Here is a 22670-nt window from a genome sequence, read left to right as displayed (position 1 = left end):
TGAGATGAAAAGTACTTGTTATAGCTCCTCAGGTCAAGGTAACACATTAAAAAATATATATTTATTTATTTATTAAAGATTTTATTTATTTATTAGAGAGAGTGGGAGGAGGAGCAAAGGGAGAGGGACAAGCAGACTCCATGCCGAGCATGGGGGATGTGGGGCTCGATCCCAAGACTCTGAGATCATGACCTGAGCTGAAATCGAGAGTTGGTCGCTCCACTGACTGAGCCACCCATCTGCCCTGGGAAAGTAACAGATTTGATAACAGTGAGCCTCAAGCTTCCGCTTGTCAGAGTCCATATTGGATTGAAAACTCCAGTCTGAGATGCAGTTCTTGGATCTCTCTAGAATTTGCCATCTACTTGTTGCTCTGGTTCTAGCTGACTTTTACTCTCCCTTTGGGTACTGCCAGTGTTTGCCATTTGTCATCAGTGAGTAGCTCCTCTCCATCCGGTTCTATAAATGCACCCCTATTCTAAATATTAATACACTGGTAAGTACTCAACTATAAAGGAGTGGGAAAGATCAATTCATTCAATGAGTTGGGGCGCCTGGGAGGCTCAGTCATTAAGCGTCTGCCTTCGGCTCAGGTCATGATCCCGGGGTCCTGGGATCAAGCCCCGCGTCGGGCTCCCTGCTTCGCGGGAAGCCTGCTTCTCCCTCTCCCTGTCGCTCCCCCTGCTTGTGTTCCCTCTCTCGCTGTGTCTCTCTCTGTCAAATAAATAAAATCTTAAAAAAAAAAAAATTCATTCAACCAGTTAATTTATTTTGTAAATATTTATTGAGTCCGCGCTCTGGAACCTTGATGAAAATGTATGCCCCTTGCTCTTGGCAAGGCAGTTGTCCAGTAGGAGAAAGGCCCATGAGCAGAGGAGCATGCAGTCCCGCGGGGTGACTGGCAATCACTAGAGTGGAGCCACCAACAGAGCAATGGGAGTAAGCTTGGAACAGTGCTTCTCTAAGTGTATTCCAGGCACCAGCAGCATTAAACCTACCGAATCAGAAAGCTTGAGGCTAGAGCCCAGCAATCTGTGTTTAACAAGCCTTCCAAGTATTTATGATGCGTGTTCAAGTTTGTGAACCACTGGCCGAGAGGATTAGATGATCTCTGAGATTTTTTTCCTAGCTCCAAAATTCTATGAGTATGATTTAGAAATGCGGTATTTACTCCATTGTACTTTTTTTTGCTTACTCTATAAAATTGTATGAAAAGCATCATCTTAGTTCCAATCTGTGTTTTTATTATTCAGTTTCCCCTCTTGTACCTCGTATTCATTATGAACTACAGTACTGATGTCACTGATTCCTTATCATATATCTTATTACTCATTTCAGCTATTACTATTTTTTTTTTTAAAGATTTCATTGCATCCTTAGAGATGACAGCCTGCAAAGAACAACACTGTGCAGCACAATACCAGTCCAGGAAATGAAATCCTTCCTTATTGAAGTTGCTAATTGATAATGAAGGATTTTCTTCCACATCATCTAGATTGAAAGCCGTATTGAAGTGCTTTGGGTACACGAGGTTGTATGTGTGTTTCCCAGCGGCATCGTCACTTTCATATAATGTTCGCCAATGTGCGTTTCAAACTTGCTAAGGTCAAGCCAAGTCTCGTGGTCCCGTAGCCAGGGATGTCTAAGAGATTTATCACCCCGTTGTACTTAAAGAGCAGTGTTGGCACTAATGAAATGTCATGTAAAACATTAATTGCTATGTGGGTGAAACAGAAACTCAAAATGACAAAGTTATGCCTTACACTGAGTAGTAGTAAATTATCATGAAAAATTTCACATAATCAAAAGCAGAGATAATACTGAAATGAACTCCTGTGTAAACATTACTCAGTATCGGTAATTATCAGATCCTGCCACTGTGGCTTGACCTATACCCTCACCTGTCCCCCCCCTATGCTGGATTATTTTGAAGTAAATTCCACACATCATATTATTTCATCCATAAATAATTAGATTTTAAATTATTTCAGCTATTAAGAGGCTAGAGATGAATATGAAACTGAATCACAAATAGACGTTTCATGGTTACACATTAAATAATAGATAAAGTTTATCTGGAATTCATTTACACAAAAGATAGTAAAACAAAATAGTGTAGAGACGTGTACATATATTCCTATTAAAATTCACTGAAAGTAAATACTGGTTACAACAGTGAATACATTCTGTCAGATATTTCATAAACCTTCATCATCATGATAGCAATATATACATTATGCTTATAGATAATTTTCCGGAAGAATGAGAAAGAATATACACCCATGTGCTGCCAAAATTGAAATATTGTGCTTGACAGGGAGCCTTTAATTTGAAAGGCAGGTTTTTGGGAAGGGAGGTTTTATAAGAAGGTTTTGTAGAGGGGCACATATCTCGCTCTGTCAAATAAATAAAATCTTCAAAAAAAATAAAAATATTTTAAAAAAAAGGTTTTGTAGACTTCTAGGCACATTTTTAGTATATTTAAATTAAAAATTCTTATTACTCATTTCAGCAATTACTAATTTTTTTTTTTAAGATTTTATTTATTTGACAGAGATAGAGACAGAGAGAAAGGGAACACAAGCAGGGGGAGTGGAGAGGGGGAAGCAGGCTTCTTGCTGAGTAGGGAGCCCGATGCGGGGCTTGATCCCAAGACCCTGAGATCATGACCTGAGCCGAAGGCAGATGCTTAACGAATGAGCCATCCAGGCGCCCCAATTATGTTACTTTATTTGAAAAGAAAGGGTATTTAGCATTTATGGATGAACAATGCATCTTTAAAAAAATGCATCCATTTTAGTCCATGTGCTACACACACTCTTTTCATCAAGGTTAGAGTTAACGTTAACAATTTTGTTAGAGCTCAGGCTGTGAGATACTTCATGTTTAGTGGGGGGGTGGTGATGCAGACTTAATCTACACAGACCACCCGTTTTCTCCTACTCTGGCTTTGGAGTACAAGTTGGGGTACTCTGAGGAATAGATGATCGTATGATGGCTGAGATCTTCAGGTTTGGCTGCTTTTGTATGATATATTAATTAATGGGTCATAACCATAAATTTAGCTAATTTTCATTTACAAAAGATTTAAGTACTCAGAAGTCATCTTTATCTTAAGCATAAATTGAAACAAAATAAGGACCATTTCCCGTGCCCCCAAAACAAATAATAAAGAAAAAAACCCCCACAACTCAAATGAATCTAAGCTATTAGTACTATGGTAGGTTACACAGCCAGCGTATGATGGGATCATTTGGTAGAATAATGCATGCTAGAGCTTTTAGTTCAAAATTTTGAGCAAGTGGGGCAATCCTGTCGATACCCCTCTCACTCTTGAGAGCATTTTCTGTATCTTCACTTAATAAACTTCTATCGCTTTACTCGCAAAAAAAATATATATTTTTTTGAGCAAGTGATTCAGAAAGAAAAAAATAAAAAATGAACGCCTACTATAAATTCAGTTTTTAAAACTGTTAAAGGTGTGTTTTATTATCTGCATTTGATGTTGACAAGGAGAATGGGTCACAAGTGTTCTCTTGAATATCCTTTATAGTCACTCATTTGATGACACCGAGTAAGAACTTTTCCTATTAATAAATCTTTGTTTAAAAGAAAGTCTGTGCTTTTGTAGTCCTTGTACTTTCTTTCATTATAGGAAGCTTCAACTTAGTTGCATAATAATTAATTTTATAGCTAGTGTTTAGTCCAGAACTGGTTATGATTCCTTTGGGCCAGATGAAAAGAAACTCCAGAATGTTTATAACAGGTTGACGACTTGGTGACGAGACTGTTGGTGATGGTTTCTGAGACTTGGAAAGTAAGCTTGCCCCTTTTGTGAGTCATCATGTCATCTCCCAGTTGGCTCTGTGTTTTCTTTTTTTTTTTTTTTTAAAGATTTTATTTATTTATTTGACAGAGAGAGTACAAGTAGGCAGAGTGGTAGACAGAGGGAGAAGGAGAAGCAGAAGCAGGCTCCCCACTCAGCAGGGAGCCCGATGCGGGGCTCGATCCCAGGACCCCGGGACCATGACACGAGCCGAAGGCAGACGCTCAATGACTGAGCCACCCAGGCACCCCGGCTCTGTGTTTTCTTAATAACTGTTGCCGATTTCAGATTTGAGCAGGGCAGATATGTTTTGGAATGATGCAGCATATTCTTTCAGGTTATATATGCCTGTTAAACCTTATAAACTTACTGTTAATGTTATATGTTCCACAAAGAAGGGAAGATTTAATTGTCTTCCTGTCCCTGCCTTCCAAATTATTATTATTTTTTTCTGATTTGCTTTTCAGGGGTTTGGGGGTGGGGGTAGGAACAGAGAAAAATAAGTGAATCTGGGAGACTGTGGGCCTGCTTGTGTATGACCCTGGATGGGAGCAGAACCAAAATGGCCTCCATGTGCTGATAAGATAAATCATAATTTAGTGAAGTCCTGATCTTGGGTAATACTCCCATGTGTGTAAAGTACTAAAGGAACGAGTGAATTTTGGAAATGTCTGTGCTATAACGGAATGGTTAAGAGCATAGCTTTTGAAGTCAGACTGACCTTAGTTCAGATCCTGGCTTTGTCATATAATAGCTGCATCACTTTGGACAAATGATAGAACCTCTCTGAGTAGAGTTTCCTCATCTGTAACATGGAGGCCAATATATGCTTTACCTTAAAGGAGTGTAATGAATATTACTGAGATAATACACATAGTGGACAGTACAGTATTCATTGTTGAATACTGCAGAACACATTGTAATAAATGCTAGTTGTTACATTCAGTTCAAGGGTGCAGTGAACTAGGGGCTAAGTGACAGGTGTTGAGGTGGCAATAAGAAGTGATCAGATATGGCCCCTGTTCTTCAGGAACTGGGGAAGATAGCCTTGTAAACTAATTATTCTATTGTGATCCAGAATGAAAGAAATGCCACCTGAAGTGCAGGCAAAGTGCTGTGGGTGCATAACTTCAGTGGTAGTTAATGTCTGCTTTGGGGAATTAGGGCTAGATTTGTAGCACATTGATATTAAATTTGGGCATATAGCCAGGTCTAGAATGTAGAGTAGGGCTTTCGTGGGTGGAGAAGGGAGAAAAGTAGATTGCAGGCTGAAGAATAGCCCAAACTAAAGCAGAGCTCATGGCAAGATGTGGTGGGAGAGGTCTGGATAGATGTTTCACGGTTAGATCTTGGGGACTTTGAACACGTAATGGACCGTATTCTTGTCAGTGGGCAACCAAGCTTGGTGTGAGCTCTGTTTCATGATAATGTTCTGAAAGATGTATCGGAGAGGCAGGGAGTCCTCCGTAAGGTGTTTTCAGAAATCCAGGTGAGTGATGAAGAAATTCAGAAGACAGTCAGAAAGTATGAAAAGGAGATGGAAGAGAGAAACTTCTAAATTAGGTGCCAAAGAGAATGTTGGTGCCATTACTTGAGAGAGAAAGACCACAGGAGGGGGAAGTGTGGGAGAGAACGGACAGTCTTGGTGGTAGGGTGGGCCTAGTGGGCTCATCTTTTGAGCCCAAAGATTAGTGGACATCTAGCTGGCAGTTGGAAATTTAGTTCTGCCAGAAAGAAGCCAACATTTATTGTGCATCTACCATGTCTCAGATTTTATGCTAAGCATCTTCAAAAATCATTATTGGAAGCAGATGGTATTTTTATTGATGAAGAAATAGCTCAGAAGAGGCCTGGTATTATTTCAACATTTACCTTCATTCCAAAGCACTTCTCCCTTTTATCTTTCTCTTTAGGCTCTTTGTCTCAAGAGGCCAACCAGGGCTGGGAAGAATGAGCGTGTGATTTCCACATTCAGGCTCCCATTACGTATTTTTTACCTTGAAGAGAGAATAACCCTCTACCCGGGAGATTTCCCTTTGTTACCTGAAGAATGTTGAGGGGGTTCCATTTCCAATCTTTCTCAAATTCTAATATTCCTTTCCTTTTAGAGCTGCTTGAAGGTTGAAGTCCCTTAGGATTTTTTTTCCTCTTGCTTCTGATGAAATGGACACATTTGGGTAGGAAAGGGTGAACACTTTTTTTTTTTAAGATTTTATTTATTTACTTGAGAGAGAAGCGGGGGAGGGAGAGAGCACGAATGGGGGGAGAGGGAGAGGGAAAAGCAGGCTCCCATCAACAGGGAGCCCAATGTGGGGCTCCATCCAAGGACCCGGGGATTGCAACCTGAGCCAAAGGCAGACTCTTAACGACTGAGCCACCCAGGCGCCCCAAAGGGTGAACAGTTTATAAAATGAGTCTTGTTTTAGTTGAGTTGGAGAGGGGCAGAGAGAATGATGGTCTTTTCCTTAATGGTATCCCCTTCATTAGGTGATGAAATGCATAATCCTGATGTCAGGCTCGTGGATGCAGATTAAAAATTAAGTCTGGCAAGACTTTGAGCATTTGTTTAAAAATTTTTGTGTTCTTACAAAACTGCAACAACACACATATTAAAAAGCAAAAACCCTGCCTCATATTATTTTCACTTTCCATTCCTGCAGTCCCTGTCCCTAGAGATCATCACTGTGGACAGTTGTATGTTTATACCATTTGAATGTTTCCGAACATTTGGAACCCTGGCAATAATTAAGCAGAGTAGCTAGAATTTGTGCTTTTCCCTTTTCACCTAGATACTTGGTATCAGGGTTTATCATTGAGGCTTCATAGATATGGGTTCTATATTTATACTGTGTTCTGAAAGCCATATAAACATCAAATTTAACTTAAGTTAAAAGCTATTGGATCATCTTTCAAATCAGTGACGTACCTATGATTAGAATTTAGAGACCTTGAGCTTATTTGTTGCTAAACCGGTTCTGTTAATTTATTACATAAGTTTGCCAGCTAGCTGCAACAGTGGGCAAAAAACACGTTTCATCTTATTTATTTTAAAGAGGAGAAAGGGCAGAAAGAGCTGAAAATTTAAACTCACAAGGTCCATTTTAGTTTGGTCACTATAATAATCTGTTAATCACTTCCTATGTTGACTGCTCAGATAATATGTGCTCTGGCAAATTTCTCTAACAGAACCACAGGATATGTGAGTAGCTTAGCTCTTCGTTGCCCATTAGGAACTTTCTTTTAAGGACATAGAGTTTGGAGCCTGCATATTTGTGTTCAAGCAAGTCTTGCCAGTGACATGCTGAATGATCCTGGGCAAGTTACTTTACTTCTCTGTTTTCCTAAATGGGGTAGTGTTTATCTTACGGACTCGTGGGGACTAACGAGATGGCACATATAAAATATCTGGCACAGGGACGCCTGGGTGGCTCAGTCCGTTAAGTGTCTGCCTTCGGCTCAAGTCATGATCCCGGGGTCCTGGGATCGAGCCCCGTCTTGGGCTCCCTGCTTAGCTGGGGGTCTGCTTCTCCCCCTCCTTCCCGCTTGTGCTCTCTCTCACTATCTCTGTTTCTCTCAAATAAATAAATATTAAAAAAAATATATCTGGCACAAATGAAGTACTAAATAAATTTTTAAAAAAAATATTTTATTGGGCACCTGGGTGGCTCAGTTGGTTGAGCGACTGCCTTCGGCTCAGGTCATGATCCTGGAGTCCCGGGATCGAGTCCCGCATCGGGCTCCCTGCTCGGAGGGGAGTCTGCTTCTCCCTCTCCCACTCCCTGTTTGTGTTCCCTCTCTCGCTGTGTCTTTCTCTGTCAAATAAATAAATAAAATCTTTAAAAAAAAATTTATTTATTTATTTATTTGACAGAGAGAAAGAGAGAGAGCACAAGCAGGGGAAGTGGCAAGCAGAGGGAGAAGCAGGCCTCCCGCTGAGCAGGGAGCCCGATGCGGGGCTCGATCCCAGGACCCTGGGACCATGACCTGAGACGAAGGCAGCCGCTTAACTGACTGAGCCACCCAGGCGCCCCTAAATCTTAACTCTTCTTAGTACTTTTGTCATTCTTACCAAAAGGAGAATCTGCGATTTTGGCCCCCGATGTAAGAAGAATTTGCTTGTTCTTACTTTCAGGTTATAACAAAGGAGAAGTCACTGCTACCTCACTTTTCTAGCACTGTAGATTGTCAGAAGGAATGTGCAAATAGTGAGATATGCTCTTTAAACAGATACAGATCTCACTACGTCTCTTAGTTGGTCAGCTTCCTAACTAAATTAAGTTGGAGGAGCTTCAACCAAAGGATTACACAGAGATTTTGTTTTGTCCTAGTGGTCTTACTTCTCAAGATCCTTTGGTAGTTCTAGTTTTGGTCCACTCAAGAAAATACTGTGGAATGATAAGACATTTTTGGGGGGAGTGTTCTAATTGTTCACTGATGAGGAGGAAACAACTTAGGTGGTGTTTCTTTTTGAGGATATTTTATGTTCTATGTGTTTTAGGGGCTGGGGATAGGTCAGGTATATTTTCATGGGGAAGGCCTTTATTTTTTTATTAAGATTTATTTATTTATTTAAGAGAGAGAGAGCGCACACGGGTTGCGGGGGGAGCTCAGGCAGCTTCCCCCCCCCCCATTGAGTGTGGAGCCTGACCCTGAGATTATGACCTGAGCCAAAATCAAGAGTTAGATGCTTAAGTGACTGAGCCACCCAGGCGCCCCATGGGAAGGCTTTGAGAGAATGAAAAAATATTTCTTAGAAATCTCAAAACTGTAGCCTGAAATTCTATGAAAAGAAAATTAAAGAATTTTGTAATCCCAGTTATGGAGGTAAGGGGTCAGAAGGATTATGTTTTAGGAAATTTATTTTCATAAGGAAGTACATACTTTCTAAATATTTTAACGAATTAAGAGATATACTAAAGAAAAAGTGATCTCAGAACTAGACAGAATTATTATTATTATTTTTAAAAGCTGGACAAATTTCTAATAGGGTCACTGCACATGTTATAAGTAACAAGGAAGATAATTTAGTATACACAGAAGTGCATTCTGTTCTTTTCCTGAGATGATGTGACCTCAAATCAGATCTTAAAATTGTGCCCACAGAATTGGCAAATATGTATCCTTGGGGAAAACTCAAACAAATAAGTTTGGTTGTTTCTCTTCAGGGGAGAAATTTCTGTCCTGTTTAGAAATGAAAAGGAAACTAGTTTGCAAGCTCTCTAGCAAGTCACAAGGGAAGCCTGAAAGGAGGAAGGGTTTTACAGTATAAAGTTCTGCTATTTCAGAAATCAAATCTGTTTTTCAGAAACACCCTCTGTTTCCATAGTTGCTTGATTCAGCAACTTTTTAACAAATGAATACCTGTTAGAGCTGCACGGCTGGCTGGCCCCCTAGAAAAAACAGCTTCTAAATCACATAGCAGTTAATTTTCAGCTGGTTTTTTTTTTTTCTTTGTCTACTTTTCCACTAACCAGTCAGAATGCTAAGACTTACTGGTTGGGTAAGACTGGGTGTCAGGTAGTTAGAACTCCCTATTTATCAGTGCACTTGCACAGTAATGAATGGTTTTTTGGGAATAAAGAGTTAAAGAGAAACACAAACTCAAAAAGAACAGAAAGGAGCTGTATTTGGGGGGAGATTTTGAATTTTTAAAAAAGATTTTATTTATTTGAGAGAGAGAGTGAGAGAGAGCGGGTCAGAGGGAGAAGCAGACTCCCCACTGAGCAAGGAGCCCGATGTGGGACTCGATCCCGGGACTCCAGGATCATGACCTGAGTTGAAGGCAGTCGCTTAACCAACTGAGCCACCCAGGTGCCTGAGATTTTGAATTTTTAAAAAAATTCCATTAGGCTGGGCGCCTGGGTGGCTCAGGTGGTTAAGCAACTGCCTTCGGCTCAGGTCATGATCCTGGAGTCCTGGGATTGAGTCCCGCATCGGGCTCCCTACATCGGGCTCCCTGCTCGGCAGGGAGTCTCCTTCTCTCTCTGACCCTTCCCCCTCTCACGCTCTCTCTCTCTCAAATAAATAAATAAAATCTTAAAAAAAAAAAATTCCATTAGGACAATTTCCTTAAAATTCTAGCATGCGAGTTATAATCTAAAGTGGTTAGAAGAAATGCAATTTTTTTTTTAAGTCATAGCACTTTCTTAAGCAAAATTTTATGTACCACAATCTGGGATCTGTTTATTAAAATCTTCAGTGTTTTACTGAGTGATCTAAGAATTTGCTAGTTTATTTGCTTTGTCGCTGTGCAAGTCTTGGTAAATTATTAAATATAGTTGGATTGTAGGGACGAAAGGGGAACTCTTTTCTCTAAGACGAGTCTTGAGGGTGTGTGAAATAATGGTCTGTCATAGGAGAGATCAAAAATTGAGTCAAAATATCACTTCTAAGATACCAATTATGAATTCTAATCCTGGGTTTACTCTTGAGTTGTATGGTCTAGAGTAACTCATTAACATTAACGGTCTCAGTTTCCTCCACCTTAGGAGTACTGTGATTATGTAAAATAACCGATCAGCACAACTACATATAAAGAATGTTTTATCTTGGATCAGTTATACTACCCCCCTCTTTACTGATCACCATTGCTTTGCTTTCCTAAACCTAGCCAGCCAGCTCTTGGAGGTCTCCATTAATCAGAAAGGACAGCGGAGAAGAGAGAGGGTGGTGGGATTAAAAACCATTCCTGGGGCACTTTAAAATGTTTATGTGCTCTCCATAAGGCGTCACTGAGTCTTGTCTCATGTATGATTTATAACGCTTGGACAGGGGCCATAGTGGGGGGCTGTTTTATTAGAATCCAGAGAGAGGCCCACAGCCATTATGTTGAATTCAGGTAAGAATTTTAGAACTGACTGATGCCTCAATCCTCTTATTTCACAGAAGAGGAACCAAGATTCAGGGGCAGCAAGGTCCCACAGGTAATGGATAGAACAAGGAATAAAATGGCTATCTCCAGATTCCCGGCTTAAAGCTCTTGCCAACCTCTGTATGTGTATATATATTTAAATTGTTATGTATTACTTAAGATCTATGAAATGGTATAAATCATCAGACAGTAAGTACTCGTGTGCTTTAGCATCTTACTTAAGAAACAAAATATTGCTAACGTGGTTGTGACCCCTACCCTCCTCACAGGTGTAGCTGCCATCCTGAATTTGGGTATTTATCACCCTTATGCATTTCTTTATAATTTTGCTGCATATGAATGTTAACGGTGATTTTCAAAGTATTTAACAACTGATAGTGTATGGGCACGGCCACTCATAATGGATGCTGGTCCTAAACCACAGATCGGCCATGTCAAGGTGTATCATGGACTCCTAAGCACCTTTTTTTTTTTTTTTTTTTTTTAATGTCAGCTGTAATTCCAACATGGGGCTTGAAGTCAGGACCTCCAAGATCAAGAGTCACGTGTTCTACTGACCGAGCCAGCCAGGCGCCCTTCGTTAGCCATATTTTTATTTTTATTTATTTTTATTTATTTTATTTTTTTAAAAGATTTTATTTATTTATTTGTCAGAGAGACAGAACACAAGCAGGGGGAGAGGCAGGCAGAGGGAGAAGCAGGCTCCCCGCCGAGCAAGGAGCCCGATGTGGGACTCGATCCCAGGACCCTGGGATCATGACCTGAGCCGAAGGCAGCCGCTTAACCGACTGAGCCACCCAGGCGTCCCCTTAGCCATATTTTTAAAGATTGCGGGTAGTTGGCATCATCTGTATGCATTCTTTTGCAAGTTGCTTTTTTCTCTCTCAACTTTATATTTGTGAGCTACGTCCATATCGATATGTATAACTCTGATTTATTCATTTTCATTGTTTAATAGTCAGTTGTATGAGTATGTCACAGTGTATTTATCCATTCACTTATTTTTGGATATCTAGTTTTTTTTAAGTCCTATTCTAGGACCCACCATTCCTATCATTTGCTTAATTTCCTGTTAGGTTGTTTGTCTTTTCCTTATTGATTTGTGAGTATGTTATTTTTGTATTTTTGGAAAGTATTTTTTAATAAATAACATTAACATCTCTACTTTAGGTGCATAAAACCTATCAAAGCTTTGCCTTTCCAATATTATCGGAGCTATATACAGCTATTCATGTTTGAAAAGGATCTTTCAATATCCCCTTATTAGATTGATGTCAAGTATACCCATGGAATTGTCTGAGTGTTAATATGTCTGTGATTGTAGATATGGACATATTCCTTTATATAAAATGGATTTGGCATAGTCTTAACATTCTTGATTATGAAGATAGATTTTATTTTCCCATATTTACATGGTCATGCAGGTGAAGTTGTTGACCTTATTATACTCTCGAATGTGGGAGGAAAGCCTTAACGGGAAATTATAAAATTCTTATTTTTTGCCTTTACTAAATAAAGCAGGATAATGGATGGCACCCTTGCTTCCTTAGTGAACCACAGATGGGCCACAGAATATAAAGGAAACTATAAAGTCAGTAGGGGGTTTGAGGCCACAGCTTAGGAAATTCTTTCCAGAACTTTATCTATTTAAACTATCTGGGTTGTTCATGGTTTTTGTTCTCTCCCTCTTTTGTCCCGCAGTGAGTGGTGACTTGACTTGACAGGGGTACATGCTAGGCTATCTGTTCTTTTGTCGACTACATGTATCTGCTTTCTAGAAGGTTATTGTTTTCAAGGATCTTAATTAAACACTTGGATTAGGACAGTTAAACCTTTCGCTGGCTGGGGAAGTATAATCTTCCTATTCATTCTGCTTTCCTGGCTTATTGGCTTTCTTCCCTTCCTTGTTTCTTTTTACTTACAAAGCACTTGCGTCTGTTAGATAGCCATCCTTCAGAGCACCCAACATTTTGTTCATCTCAGTTTTTTTAATCTACTTCTTGTTGTACAAAAGGACATAAACATGTAAAAGTACTTTTAGTACTAGAGGTTGCCTTCTGGAGAATCACGTTTGGCCCCCCTCCCCGCCTTATTAGTAGAAAGCTCCAGCAGCCCCACCCCCCGCCTCTCTACCGCCTCACTCCCACCCTCCCCGCTCTGTAGGCCTCTTTTGTTGTTGGGAGCTAACAAAGTACTGTAATTTGCTGGATATTGTGGACAGCGGACAGGCCAAGGGGTTCCTGGAAGAATTTCTGTAACCTGCCTGAGCTCTCTTCTCTTAAAAATTGCTGGTTAACTATCTCTTCTGTTTGGGGAATAGCCGGAACTTTAAAGTTAGGAATGTTGTTCAAAACAAAGATGTTTATTTTTAGAGACAGAAAATATTTTGAGCCCATTTGCCATAACTGCTTTTTTAAGAAACAAAAACCATGGACTTGAAGTGGGTAATCCCAAAGTGAAAACAAAAATCTTGCTGAAAGAATTAGCAATATATATATAAACATTTTGAAAACAAACTGCTTTTAATTTTAGCTTTCTGTATTTGCTTTGTCAAAATTAAGAAAATTTTGCTTAATTAACACAGTTGTTCTGAAATGTTCCTTTTCCTTGCATGTCTTGTCCCATGAAATTGATGTCCTGATATAGAAGATAAAAAATGTCAAAGGAGAAAAGTATTTAAAGAAATTTTGTTGTTAGTGCAAAGGGCATGGTGTTAAAACTAGTGGACAGGCAGAGTTCTTGGCAATGGTGTCATCCCGATTAATTTTTATCTTCATGATCACATGAGTAATCAAGTCTTTGATTTGTAAGGAATCGTGATTCTTTAGTTTTCACTTGATTAGTCCTAGTTTGCAGGAACAGTGTAGCGTGCAATATAGATAAAAATCAAAGACGGGGTTAGTAGCACAGACCTTCCCACAGGATCTTTGTGAGCAGAACCCCAAACCCTTTACAGATACAAAGATCTATTTAAAGGTTCACAATAACAATGATAACATTTTAGGGCTGTCTTCCAACCCTATCACTTCCTTCTTCTAGTGGGAAGTTGAGCTGGGGACGGAGGAGGTACCCTAGTGTTCCTGGACCAGCGCACTCAAGCTGTCGCCTGCTTTTGTGGAATCACAGACCTCTGTGGGACATTGCACAAAGGGATTGGTGAAGTGAAAGTACTTTGATTGATTTAGACTAACAGAACAGGAAAAAAAAAATTGAGTGAGGTAAGAAATACTCATCAATAGCAACCAGAACATGGGGGAAAAAAACCCCCTCACACCTTAAACAATAACAAATAAAACTTCCAAAATATTAACATTTACAGTAAATAGTTTTTTCTGGTTTTTTGGCGTGAATCTTTAAGCAGGTGTATTTGAGGACTAACAGTGTGTCCCCAAGGTGATACTTGGCTGCTGAGGTAGAAGAGCTGGCTGATAGCCTCTTCAGGGTTCCAGAGCTCCCAGACTGTGCCAGAAACCTCAGGATGAAAGAGGGTTTCTGGCCAAAGTGCCTTTTGCAAGGGCACTGTATCTTAGCACATCTCTCTGTTTGACTTTGCTCTGCCCTAGGGAGGTCTGTGGACCGAGATCATCCCAATGATTCTGGTTCAGACTGCAATGGACCTGGGGGTCCAGTATTTTTCCTAACCTGATCCCAATAATTTGCTATGGGTTGGCCTTAGAAATCTAAAATATCTCACTTTGGGGAGAGTCCTTTTTTCCTTTCCTCCAAGAAGATTTTATAAGGGTTCACACAGGGGCCTGGACTTTGCCAGTTCTCCCAGTGTGGATACCTTTAGGGTAGACCTCAAGCCCCTAAGGACTTGAAATAGATCAAGGCCTGTCTTCATTCAAATCTCTGGGGTGCTTCCAGCAGCCTTGAGGTGCTAGAAGCCTCTCAGAGGCCTGCGGTCCCTGATGGGAACCTGGGGAACCTGTGCTGTAGGTGCTCAAGAGGATCTAGCAGTCCTTGCTTGTATACAGATTTTAGGGCTTCAGAAAAATACACCTCAGTGTCAGTTCAACTACAACAAATTCTTTGCTTGGTTCCTAATCAGTGTGTGCTGGGGCTCTGCTTTATGAAGTTACAGGTGTGCGTTTGGTGGCTACGGATTGAGTTGGTCGCTTAAAGCTTATGTGATATTGCGATAGTGGATACCATTATATTTGAATGGTTTCTTATTTTCTTTCTCTCTTTAAAGATTTTATTTACTTATTTATTTATTTATTTGAGAGAAAAAGAGCACTTGTGTGAATGGGGGAAGGGACAGAGGGAAAGAGAGAATCTCAAGCAGACTCTGTGTTGAATGTAGAGCCCATCTCAGGGGTCGATCTCAAGACCCTGAGATCACAACCTGAGCTGGAACCAAGAGGCAGACGCTTAACTAACTGAGCCACCTAGGCACCTGCCCCATCTTTCTTATTTTCAAAAACCAACAAAATATGTTCCTTTTGACTGCTTTGGTCATCTTTTATGGTCAGAGAAACTAAGGTAACATAATGACTTGTTCAGGGCCCCCCAGTGAGTGAGGGGGAGGAAAAAGGGGTCAGAACTGCTGTCCCTGGATGCCCAGTCCGTCGCTTGTCCAACAAACCTGTTATTGAGGATTAACATCCACTCAGAGCTGGAAGAAGACCAACTGAGACCTAAATCAGTTCTGATCATTGGTCTCTAAGGATGAAAGGATGTGGGATGCATCAATTTGCTGGACAATTGATTGTCCCTTGGGATAAGAGAAAAATAAAAACAAAATTGTCACCAAAAATGGCAGTGAATTATGTCTGGGTTTGGAAAACGTCCAGTCCTATGAATAGATTATGGGAAACCCACAGGGAGAGAAAAGAGGTGCATCATGACGGTTTCCATATGTAAAAAGAGCAGGCCCAGGCCACTTGAAGAAAATGCTGGGAAGTCTGTAACTTAAACTGTAGTCAAAATAGGAACTATAATTCCTGACCAAAACTTCACTTTTTAGGTTTATTACCACTCACTGCCAAGAATTGGTAAGCTTAGAAACAATAGGTCAAAAGTTTAGTGGGAGGATTTTGGGGAAGGAATTGTATCAACAGGAGGTCTCTGAGAGTTTCCAATTTTCCTGCTGAGAAGGTGTTGATTTGGTTGCCTACATTCACATTTTGCCTTCATAGAGACTAAGGAAACCAGGGAAGTAGAAAGAAGAACCGTTTTAATTCTAATATTTTATTTATTTATTTATTTATTTATTTAAGATCTTATTTATTTGACAGAGACACAGCGAGAGAGGGAACACAAGCAGGGGGAGCGGGAGAGGGAGAAGCAGGCTTCCCGCCGAGCAGGGAGCCCGATGCGGGGCTCGATCCCAGGAGCCTGGGATCGTGACCTGAGCTGAAGGCAGATGCTTAACGACTGAGCCACCCAGGCGCCCCTTAATTCTAATATTTTAATATTGTGATTGAAATAGCACTACAGAATGCTTTGGAAGATTTACCCTGGTGCTAATGGTCACAGCTCTGATTTTCTGGGCTGATCGTGGTATTGTTAGGAGCCAGTATGTAGAGCTGAATATTTACCAGTGGTGTTTGGGATCAAAGAGGCAGATTTCATTTTTCATAATGAACGTATCCATGTTTTCCTGTGTGTTTATCGCTTTGTTTGCTTAATCTCTCTGTCTACCTCTTTTCTTCCCCGATGTTTCTCATGTCATTTTATGACTGTCTTAAGGTGTGGCTTTCTGCGTTTTCCAGCCCGGGCCATTTGACTTGGCACACGTGGTCTTCTCTGGATGGTGAGTAGGTGGGTGAAGATGAACTGGCACATGTGGGAACTTGAAGGTGACTCTGCCCCGTGGGGCTGGCATGTCTGGATCTCTTGGTCTGCACCTGATAAATCCATACCATCCAATGAGGCCTGTAGTCCCAGTTAACAGACCTGCTGTGGGGGGCAACGCACACCCTTATCTCCTGAGGCGGGGAAGTGGGGGGCAAGTTGGTTAATACAGCTTATATTTGGGGCCACCGAGAAATCGAGATAATGATTTGCTGACACCCATTCTTTAAAGTATCGAACAAGAACATTCAGGCATAACCAACCCTTCCCTGTCCCAAGCACTTAAATAATGCAGTTTGCTTCATTTGCTCAGTACATGTTGCTGATTCTTTTAACAGTGGAAAGCACCCCAGATCCTTGAGGAATCTTCTTTTACATAGGGACAGAAGGAATTAATGGATTTGTGAAGGTGATAATATGCAGATCATAATTGAACCCTTGATTTGGGGATAATAACCTATAATAAAGGCCTTTGTCTATAGTCAAGGGTAGGAGGGCTGCAGCATAAGGCCTGGAGGATTCTGTTACATCCGGAGTAATAGAAGGCCCTGACCTTCTATTCTATGAAGGCTCAGACTGGGGAGTTTGCGAGCCTTCCAGGAAAATGACCTTGTCTTCCATCAGGGGAAGGAATGCATGTAAGAGAAGTCTATTCCGTATCTGGAAAATGCTAGGGAATTTAAAGAGTCCTACTGCCTCACAAACCAAGAAGACTGTAATGAGAAAAACTGAGGTAGGGCTAATTTGTCTCAATAATACAAGCTATCAAGAAGCCTCTCATCATGCAAGTTTTATCGGCAGATCAACTTCAGAATCTTGTCCTGGTTGCAAATATGTCTTCTCTATCAGGCAGGGAAAGGAGACCCAGCACCCCTAAAAATGAACTTCTGGTTGAGGCCACCTGCCCCCGATTTAGCCCCAGTAAACGCTGAGCTGTGAGTAGAGGGAGGAGACAGGCAGGTCTAGGCAGAAAATCCCCGTGAGGGGCCATCAGAGCCCACAAAGGATCTCCACCCCGTCAATTTAGTTACCATAAATAGTCTGTTAGTTTTCATTTCTTTCAAGAAAGCCTCTCCAGGGAGCTGGTGTATCCTAGAAAGGAAGCTGGGAAGGTGGAAAAGATAATTTGACATAGACTGTTAATTGTGTGCAGGGAGAAAGGGGAGAGTGGTCAGATAGAGCAGCACTCAGAAAGGAAGGGGCTTCCCAAGTTCATCTTCCAGGGCCTGAGACAAAGGCGGAACATGAAAGATACTCAGATAAATAAACAGCAGAAGATACAAATCTTTCAGTGTTTTCCCTTTAGCATGCCACAGATTACATATTTTTATGAATACTGCAAAATTAAATTCTTCAATAAGTCTGAAAAAGCAAGGAGAATTCAAACTAGCAAAGGTTATTGTGGGGATTGTGTGATGGACCTCACCGGGGCACTGAAAGGACTTAGATTTATTATTTTTATTTTTGTTAACCACAAATCACATTCTTAAGGGAATATTTTCTTGTTATTTCTTATTTTATAGATAACCTTCTACATTTTATGTACCTTATTTTAAATTGGTTGAAGGAATGTGGCAAATGTTGACTTTAAGTGTTTTTTGTTTTTTTTTTTAAGATTTTATTTATTTATTTGACAGAGAGAGAGACAGCGAGAGAGGGAACACAAGCAGGGGGAGTGGGAGAGGGAGAAGCAGGCTTCCCGCGGAGCAGGGAGCCCGACGCGGGGCTCGATCCCAGGACCCTGGGATCATGACCCGAGCCGAAGGCAGACGCTTAACGACTGAGCCACCCAGGCGCCCTGACTTTAAGTGGTTTTAAAAAAAATGATGTGAGTTACATATATTTCATTTAGAAGGTGAAGTAGCAATAATACTTAAAGATTTTTTTAAAGGAATTTTTATTTTTAAATAATCTCTCCACCCAACGTGGGGCTCGAACTCACAACCCCAAGATCAAGAGTTGTGCACTGTACCAACTGAGCCAGCCAGGAGCCCTGCTTAAAGATTTTGAATGAGAATTTTCTAAGAGGCATCCCCCTCTAACACAACAATTTTTATTTTTGCACTTTACCTTTTTGCCCATACATTTGTATGGTTACATGCCTATAAAGTATTTGTATTCTCTTCATCTTACTTAGTATTTTCTTATTTAATATTTTGCATAGAATAATGATTGCTTTTGTTTTGATTAGAAACATTTTTTTCACATTGATGTACCAAATTTTGCAAAGCATTCCAATGTTCTGAGGATCTATATATCTATGTGTATCTATATTTACGTATCTTTTTGTTTTTAACAAATTACTTCTTAAGATAAATTCCCAGGAGTGGGATTACTGAGGCAAATTGCATGAACATTTTTATGATTCAAGCTATATGTCACCAAATTGATTTCCAAAATGGTAATTGTCTATATAGTGGAGAAGTATATCAATTTCTTTGTCCACTAGGTGAACTTTTTTGCATGTGTTTGTTTAGTCTTTGCATTTCCTCTTACGTGAATTGTCTGTTCATATGTGTCAGAACTTGGTTTGTTTTTTAGAGGAAACTTTATGTCTTCCAATGACATTTGAAGCTGTTCACATGATTGTTTCTTGTCTTGGGTTACTTTGTGGGATATTGCTACTGAAGCATTTGATCCAGGCGCCTAGGTGGCTCAGTAGGTTAAGTGACTGCCTTCAGCTCAGGTCATGATCCCGGAGTCCCGGGATCAAGTCCTGTATCAGACTCCCTGCTCGGTGGGGAGTCTGCTTCTCCCTCTGACCCTCCCTCCTCTCATGCTCTCTCTCTCACTCTCTCTCTCTCTCAAATAAATAAATAAAATCTAAAAAACAAAACAAAACATTTGATCCTTGTCATCAGAGATACAACACAGATTACTTTCTCTAAAGGAATGGGAAAAGTCCAGGTTAATTCCTCTCTTGATGAATTTAACCTATCTCGGAGCGTGTTGCTGCATTTTGTGCGAAATGTCCAGTGGTTAAGATACTGCGTGTTCACACCACTTCGGGAAACACAAACTTCTCATGGCCTTAAGTGCTGTGGCCGTGCAGAAGCCATCAGAACAAAAGGCACAATTACTGATGTTCGTCACTGGAAACTACCGTGCTTCTGACTGACCAGCTTGACGAACCGCTGTTGGATTGTCGAGACTATTAGCTACATGTGAATTTCATTCCTCTTTAAAATAACATTGGAGAGGAAGAGTATATAATCCAAGCATTTGATCGAAGGGAAATAATAAAGCCTGTAATCCTGTTGCAGTTTACAGTTTCTTGATCATGTTTGTGCTATGTTTCTCTTGAGCCTTTTAGCAAGCTCTGTGAGGCAGGTAGAGCTGCAAGTCCCTGTGTCACAGCAGAGGAAGGAAGCTCTGGGAGTGGCAGGGGCTTGGTCACGGTCATGGTCATGGCATGGGGACGTGGCAGAGCCAGGAGGAGAAGCAGTTAGTTCTTCGTGCATCCTGAAAAATGTCAACTTGAATAATGTACTCCTTGGGGTGAATTCAGTGAGGAGCTTCATACAGTTCCATACATGGTTTTCATTAGAGATAACGGCAGTAAAATTTGTACTAATAATGGTGAGTTTAAGTCACCAAAGAAAACCTAAATCATATTCCAGATATTGTATGTAGTGGGTCAAGGAATTTCCATCACGACTGATTAAAAGCAAATGTTGATGTTATTAAGAGTGAATTATATAATTACTTGAAGTGTTTACTTATCCTGACCGTCTCATTTTGGGATTATATGAAATAGAGGTTGAGAATGTGGATTCAGGAGTGAGGCAGCTGGGGCTCTGAGACCCAGCCCCCAGGCTGAGACACCTGGAGAAGGAGCCCTCGTTATCTACAAACTGGTGGTGTAAGTATCTGTGTCAGAGATGTTTGATGAGGTTGACATCACTGCTTCTCCCTCTGACCCTCCCTCCCTCCTCTCATGCTCAACGCTCCTCAACGCTTAGTGCATAGTAAGCACTCTATTTTGTCATGAATTAGGTGTTGTTTATTGGTAAATATGCTTCGTTTTTCTTTATTCTTTCATATTTAAAACTTTAGTATCAAGCAGGCACTTAGAGTGAAGAACTCTAATTTTTATTACAGCATAAACATTACAAATAGGAAACAATTGGTTTCTTAACACAATCCTGATTCATTATAACTTCTTTTATAGAGCCTTCTAGTTATTTTTTTTTTTAACAGAATTGTATGCAGTGAGGAAATGTATTTTTGGACAGACACACTTTGTATTGACTGTGGGTTGATATTTATTGTGATCTTGTCCTTTCAGCCATGTTTAGTGTTATGAGTCAAGCCTCAGGAATTATCTACATTCCATGAATTCCATTTGTACATGAATCTTTGAGAGCAGTTTTTGGCCTTTGATATTTGAAATGAGCTTTGCTTTTGTGGATATTTTATTACATTTTATAATAATGATCTGGGCATGGCCAAATTCAGTTTCAATAAACACAGAAAAGGGCAGAATTTATTTGAACATGTATGATATAGGAGAGATTATAATCCATTTTAGATTATTCAAGGATCAGTTACATAGTTTTTGTAGATATTTGTATTCTTCTTGTTCTTCAAATCTGTTGCCTTTGTCTATTTAATAGACGTCCTTTCTAGGGAATGAGATGGGAAAGACATGTTTTCATTGTTGGACCCTTTTACTCTTAGATGTGTCAAACATTAGCCTTAGTGTACTGTTGTTCTAGGATATATATAGCATTTACCAATCTGGCTGAAACTTTCACTAACATAATTTTGTCTAGAGTGGGTCTTCTTGGGTATAGTTCTGTACCTTTAACTTTCTCAGTTTTCTGCTGTAATTGAGGAATAAATTGACCAATATAGTGTCATATTCTATTTAATGGAGAGTAACTAGACCCTGCATACTTAGATTGCTGAGTATTTTTAGAGACTTAAATTACGAATATTATGAATATATTGAACACAACTGAAGTTTTCTTTGAGGTTCATAATCTTTTGGTACACTGCAAAATTTCAGAGTCCTTTTATATTATTGTAAGTACAAACTTCATTGTACTTAGATACAAAGAAGTGTCAGTTAATAAAGGCTGGAAATGCAAAAAAAAAAAAAGAAAGAAAAAAAATTTATATTAGATACTATTATTCTTCCCTGTAGAGGTAGGGAATTTGGGAAAAGTTGTCCTAGACCAGAGCTTGATGTTTTCTGTCATAAAATATAATGTAGCACTGTTTCTATTGCTTTTTTTTTTTTATGTTATGTTAGTCACCATACATCTATTGCTTAAAATACAGAAGCTAGTGAATTGTTTTGAAATGAAAAATATGCATTGTGGCATCGGGAAGAGAATTTTGTGAAGGGGCCCTCGGGTGGTGGTGGATGGCACAGTGGAGAGCTGAGGGCCCAGGAGATGGAAAACAGGTGCACAGGTCAAAGTTGAGAGGAGAGACACAGCCAAGGTGGCAGGACGAGAGGGGCGGTGCGAGCATCTTCCAGCTCCTAGACCATATCCGACAAGGGCAAACAGACCTTGTCACAGACCACAGTGAAGGCAAAATCTCTAGGATTGGAGGGCGGCGGGGGGCGGGGGGTATCAGCAGCCTTGTGGGGGCAGAGGAGAAGTGACTCTAGGCACAGTGTGAGATAGGAGGTACCTGGTGAGAATGCTTCGTGATTCTGTCCATCCCTCCCTGCATTGACTCCCCACAAATGTGTTTAGTACCTACTCTGCATCAGGCTTGGTGTTTGGTGCTGTGGCTACAAAGAAGAAAGTGGTACTCTCAAGGAACTTATGGTCTACTTGGGATCTCAGACATGCAGGCCTGACAGTTGTGATATTTGTACTGAGTTGGAAGTAGAGGGTGGGGTGGGTGGGGAGCCCAAAGGCAGGTGGCCTCCCTCTGCCTGGGCTCAGGCAGGAGAAGCAGCATGTGCAAAGACAGAACAGGGAGAGAGAACATGGGCCATTAGAGAGAGCTTCATTTGCCGTGTGTGTAGCCTTGGGCCTCTGCCAACAGTGTTAAGGGATGGGTTGAAGAAGTGAGCAAGTGCCAGATCTTGAAGAACTTTGAACGCTGTGCAGTTGTGGGGGAGCCTTTGAAGTGTTTTAAGCAGGGAAGTAAAATAACTAGACAGATGATTTTAAGAGCACATTGTAGTAGACACTGATGGGCCGTCCAACT

Source organism: Neomonachus schauinslandi, chromosome 9 (assembly GCF_002201575.2).
Source record: "Neomonachus schauinslandi chromosome 9, ASM220157v2, whole genome shotgun sequence".
Classification (NCBI taxonomy): Eukaryota; Metazoa; Chordata; class Mammalia; order Carnivora; family Phocidae; genus Neomonachus; species Neomonachus schauinslandi.
This window is presented reverse-complemented; position numbering follows the sequence as displayed.